The sequence below is a fragment of the Haliotis rufescens genome, unplaced genomic scaffold, assembly GCF_023055435.1.
Source record: "Haliotis rufescens isolate VD_foot unplaced genomic scaffold, xgHalRufe1.0.p SCAF_7, whole genome shotgun sequence".
In the NCBI taxonomy this organism is placed as follows: Eukaryota; Metazoa; Mollusca; class Gastropoda; order Lepetellida; family Haliotidae; genus Haliotis; species Haliotis rufescens.
The window spans coordinates 46,131,950-46,138,218 of record NW_025964361.1 but is presented as its reverse complement, the minus strand read 5'-3'; positions in this window follow the sequence as shown (position 1 = coordinate 46,138,218).

Genomic DNA, 6,269 nt, shown 5'->3' with positions numbered 1-6,269 from the left:
CCCGCGATCATATGTTTCTGGCATTCCAAAGCGACGCAACTCTGCACAACGAATTGGAGCACCTTAGACGCATTGAGGTTTTGTTATGTTGACCTGTGTGCCCAATGAAGCAGACAAAAATTGAGAATGGAATTCCCACGCTTTATGCTGCACTGTATGACGAACCAATGACATGGAACATTGCTCATGATATCAACCACTGGTTTGCCTGGTCCAGATTCGACTATTTATAGACCGCCGCCATATAGCTGGAATATTGCTGAGTGCAGCATTAAAGGGGCACTGATCTAACGGAATTCCCCGGACTGGTTGTTCTTATTCATTGCGTTTGTCATATCACATCAAATGGCTTATGTCTGCTATTCACATAACTACTGTATTTCGTAGATTCAATGTTTGCCAAGAGGGTAGTTTCTTTATTTTGTTTTAAACAATGGTTACTAAATTTTCGGGCTTAATAGAGAGTTTGCGATGAACGTGAACTATGTGGGACCTAACGCGGGACGCATAAGGCTCAGTGTATCCCTGGTGATCCAGCTACAACGAATATATCTTACCGACATGTTTTAATATGACATTGTAAAATAATTCAAGATTCAAAATTGATAGAAAACAGCTGTTCGATTGAGGTGTGGTCAGCTTGCGCTGTATCGCGGGACTCCCATTGACTCGGAAAAAGCGTTTTGCTTTGAAGCGGAGTATAAGGGATTTATTCTGCCTCTCAGAAATCCACGTGCAACCTGACTTGCACGTGGCAGGGCATAAGAGAATTATTCCCCCACTGAGAAATGTATTCCCCTCCAAGGCGGGATGCATAGTATTTTATTATGATCACGTGGACCAGTCAGATCTCATCATTCTGACATGGAGGTATGATAATGAAGAATATTTTATTATTACGCGTTACAATCTCATATTGTCAAAGCATTGCATACAGTAATTACATAACGCAACCCTCTCTCCTCAACCCCTCTTCTCTCTGTTACTCTCTCTCCTCCACCCTCTCTCCCACTCTTTTGGGTTTATCATATATGAAATCTATTAACTCCATGCAAATATGGTTCTCGAGCAACGACTATCTGTTCAAAACATCGATGAATGTTTTAACTGCTCATGAGCAAACACTGATTATTTAATCTGCGTGACTGACAAGCTTCCTAACAGCTCGTAAAACACAAACTTGATAGAGCAACGTCGTGACATTGATGCGTGACGTGATGAAGCAAATAAGATTATTTCTCTGCGTGACATACCTTGTAATTTCCCCAACAAATTTGCCTGCTTCAACTGTTAATTTGCCACAACGATGTATCCGAATCCATATAAAGATCACTTACCAATTGTTTTCGAAGTAAGAGGCAAATATACAATATTTGCTGATACACAGAGCAATGTTTATATTTCATTACAACAAATGGAGCGAGGAGTGCAAATGATTTTCACTCTTCAGAACTGCCATGTTCAGATGACCTTGACCTCTTGTCTTAACAGCTGATAGGTCAAGGTACAAGGAAAGACAATACGTCAAAAATAGGAGTCGTATATACTCAAACTCAAAGAAAGGCAACTGTGCTCATACAACTTTTTAACTAAAAATTAAAAATAATTATGATCATATGGGTCATACAGCTCTATAGAATCAACAATCGCTTGACTGAGTACAAAGCAAAACGTTTGTCATATCGTACAACGGATACATGTACAACGGATAAATTATCTTTCTTTTTTTAAATTGCTGTACGTCTCAAATAGGAAATGAAAAAAAACAACTATAGACTTGTTGCTGCTGTTGTGTCCCAGTCGTCTAAGGCGCCGCGATTCGCTGTGCAGAGTTGCCTCCCTTTGGCACGCTAGAAACCCATGAGTGTGGATTCGAATCCCGGTTCCCCCCGATTATGTTTCTAGGTTTGTCAGCGCCATACCAGTACGCTCGGGTTTCAGCAAAATGGTAAAGGTCTAAGACCTGCATCACTTAGGGCTTTCCTCCCAAATTAAGCTGGGACCCCGTGATATAACTGGAATACTGTTCAAAGTTTTAAAGGAATCATGTTTCCAAACAGCTCATAAAATATACTGAAACAAATTAAAAACTTCACAATCCTAAAATTTTAACATTTTGACCAGTTATCATTGTGGGCCCTTATTGTGTATTTAAACAGTAATGGCCACGTATTGTCTTCAGATAACACCCGTTTTTGTGCAGGTGAATCGATCAAAATCATGTTCACAGCACTATAGTGGCAAAAGTGGTTTTCCACGTGTAACTGGTCACGTGGCCATAATACCGCACGTGTTTTCAGACATACTTGTTAGCAGTCATTAACAAAAAAAGAAAAACACAAGAAAACAAAAGTCTTTACGGCCATTTGTCATGCCACGCCTTTCAAATGTGCAACGTGAACGTGGCATCGGCATGTTGCAGACTGGAACGTCCGTAGCTGAAGTCGCAAGGACGATGGGTTGTAGTCGACGGACTGTTTATGATTTACAGACGCGTCTACAGCAAACGGGTACCACCGCTGATCGCCTTCGGCCAGGTCGACCACGTGTGACGTCACATGCAGAGGATCGTCAGATTGTCTTACGTCACCTCCGTAACCGATTTTTGACGGCTACATCAACCAGAAATGAACTGTTTAGGGGTAGACTGAGTGCGCAAACTGTTCGAAACCGTCTGAGAACTGCTCACCTTCAAGCACGACGGCCATACTGCGGGCCGATTCTGACTCAATTACACAGACGTCAACGTCAATTGTGGGCAAAGCGACACTTACGATGGACTCAGAGGAATTGGAATCAAGTCTTCTTCAGTGCTCAATCCCGATTTAATCTTCGATTTGCTGATGGTAGGGCGAGGGTGTGGAGGTCCATGCGGAGGCGTTGTGTGGCAGTTGTCAACGCACATGGTGGCCATACACGCTACTGAACTTGTGTGCCATCAGATTCTCGTGCTTGGGACTTATGATTTAAACTGTTGATGTTATTACCGAATACCGTAGGTGCTTGGAACAAACTATGGTTACCACCGTTAATTAAAATCCTTCTTTGGACATTAATGATTAAAAATTACCTTCTCTGATACATGTGTCCGTTGTATATCATATATGGGATTACTTTTAAAAATGTGAAGTTTTTAATTTGACTCAGTATATAAACTTCAATAGAGCCGTGACATTGTTGATTCCATTAAGCAAATTAAATTGATGCAAATGAAAGTGAGTGACATACCGTGCCATTTCTAAATTATAACATGACCAGTTACTTTTTGCATTTGAGTATATAAAAAATCGGTTGAAAGAAAGTATACACTTGAAAATACTTGACCAAAACAATGACACACGTTAACTAAACGTTACTCGGCAGAAAACGTTCGCCGAAACACTGCAAACTTAAGGTCTAAATCACAACTGTGATATATACCCGTATCAAATACAGCACCATTGAATACCATTTCTTGTTTGTTTCATTTTTAGCCACCATCAAATATAGGTGCATACTTTATATTGCCCGTTGGTTCATTTATCGGGGCAACAATTGGGCATGGGCGGGGGGGTTGTTGCGCACCCCCCTTTTTATTTCGAAAAAAAATCTTTATTTCTGTATAAATTACCACCAAAGACAATAAATAGATCTTAATTGTGCACCCCCCTTTTAAAAAAAGCTGTATATATCCGCCCATGATTGGGTATGAATATTCTGCATGGTCTCATCAAAGACATACCCATGTTGACATCAAACAGGACTGATATACCTCCGACAGGTGATGAGGGATTTATATTGATGCCAACAGTCTTTGCAAACACTGGCCAAGGAAGCTATCGATTGTGAAAATTGATCGTGTAGCATGATGCGACAATATTCAGAGTCACAGTTAATCGATAGAACAGATGTAGCCATGTTAGTTCTGGTCTGAAATCTTCGTCTCAGCTTGAGCATAAAGTGATGCATTTTCTTTGATTTTCTTGAAATGGTGTGACTTTCTGTGATAATAAGGCTAGTGAATGCTCTTGCCTTGGGGAAAGGACTTATGAGGAGCTTAAGGTTTATGCGAGAGGTGCATTACATTTAAGAGGAAGTTTGAAATTAATGGTAAAAATATGAAAATTGGTTGATTGGTTTGTTGTTTTACGCCGCACTCAGCAATATGCAAGCTATATGGCGGCGGTCTGTAAATAATCGAGTCTGGACCAGACAATCCAGTGATATGAGCATCGATCCACATAATTGGGATCGATGACATGCTTCAACCAAGTCACCGAGCCTGACCACCCGAACCCGTTAGTCGCCTCTTACGACAAGCATAGACGCCTTTTACGGCAAGAATGGGTGGCTGAAGACCTTTTCTACCCCGGATCTTCACGGGTCTATGACAATTGGATAAAATTCAACAATGTGAATATTTGTAAGTCAATCTGGTGACGCGAAGGAAGTCGTTGACCGATGATATGGAGTGCTGAGTCCTGAAAGAAATAGCGACAATACGCAAAAGCTATATATGGATTATAAAGATGTGTTGCGACATTATTCTGGCGTCGTCATGGTGATAAAACACATACAATGTATATGGCACTATTACTTAAGGTTTCATATTGAATGTATGGAATCAAAAGACAAATATTTTTTTACAGAAAGATAGCATTGTATTGCACTTGATGACGCTCTGTCGGAAGTTGCTATAGGTCTACTTGAGGAGCACGTGAATAACAAGGAAGTGCAGCCCCTCACTCAGCTAATGGTCTAAGAAAAGTGTTAAGGACGGCTAACAGCGCTCCGTGTTTGAGTGAGTTGGGTTTAACGCCGCTTTTAACAGTATTCCAGTTATATCGCGGCGTGTCAGCTATATGTGGGAGGAAAGCCCGAAGTGATGCAGGTCTCTGACGTTTACCACTTTGGTGAAACCCACGAGCACGGGTATGGTGCTGACAAACCTAGAAACATAATCGGGGCGAACCCACAATCATAGGTTTCTGGCGTGCCCAAGGGACGCAACTCTGCACAGCGAATCGCGGCGCCTTAGACGACTGGGCCTCCCGTGCCCCCTCTCCGTGTTTGAGTACCCGTATGCTGCTGATTCCACACTATCAAGGTTTTAACATAAGCAAGGTGTCGAACTAATCTTCTGTTGGCTACTTGCCTGATGTTCATTTTGTGTCAATATTGTGATGAATGTTTTCAACTGTATTGCAATTATCGGTGCACATTTCCTCATATTTATAGCGGTATATGTCAGCAGAATCAGGCTTTGGTAGAATTTGTTTGTTTGTTGTTTTACGCCACCCTCAGCAATATTCCAGCTGTCCGACGGCGGTCTGTAAATAATCGAGTCTGGACCAGACAATACAGTGATTGACATCATGAGCATCGGTTAACGCAATTGGGATACGATGACATGCATCAACCAAGTCAGGGAGCCTGACCGCCCGATCCTGTTAGTCGCCACTTACAACCAGCATAGTCGCCTTTTAGGGCAAAAATAGAGACTGTAAACTCAATAAAATCGCTATACATCAAATGTTCCAGCATAAACTCAATGTCTTTATGAAGGTTGCAATAAATTTAAAAAAACATCAATACATTAAGGGGATTAGTAGACATACCGCTGGAGTGAGTGAGGGTTAAACTTTGTATGTTGTATAAGGTCGCACTCAGCAATATCTCAGCTACAAAGGGACAGGCTTTAGACGTTGACCTCTTTTGTGAACCCATGATAGAGGGCATCGTGATGACAAAGCTAGAAATATAATCAGGGCTACCATGTCCATTGTATATCAGTTATTAGTTATTAGTTATAAAGCTGTCAGCTTGATGTAGGAGGATTGGCCGAAATGTTGCAGGTCTCAGTCGTTCACCACTTTGGGGAAACCCACTAGCACATGTATGATGTTGACAAGAACAGAACAAAATAAGATCAAATCTGGCATTCAAACCCATGATCATATAATCCTGGCATACTAAAGGGAGGTAACTTGGAACAAGAAATAGGAGTGCCCTACTGACAAACTGCATAATACCACATATGCTGAGTGAATGTTGTCAGGAATATTAATACAGCTATATATAATCTTGTCTCGGTCAGACAAACCAGTGGTCGATATCATGAGCAACAGTTCATCAGGTAGGCCATACATTTTGTAACCACCTGATTCTCAATTTAGTCAGCTCTTGCAACCAGTATGGGGTGACTGGATACCTACTTTGCCCCATTCAGAAATATCAGTAATATTTGTCAGGAGACACAAAACATGGGATTAAAAATTTCACTGAACAGT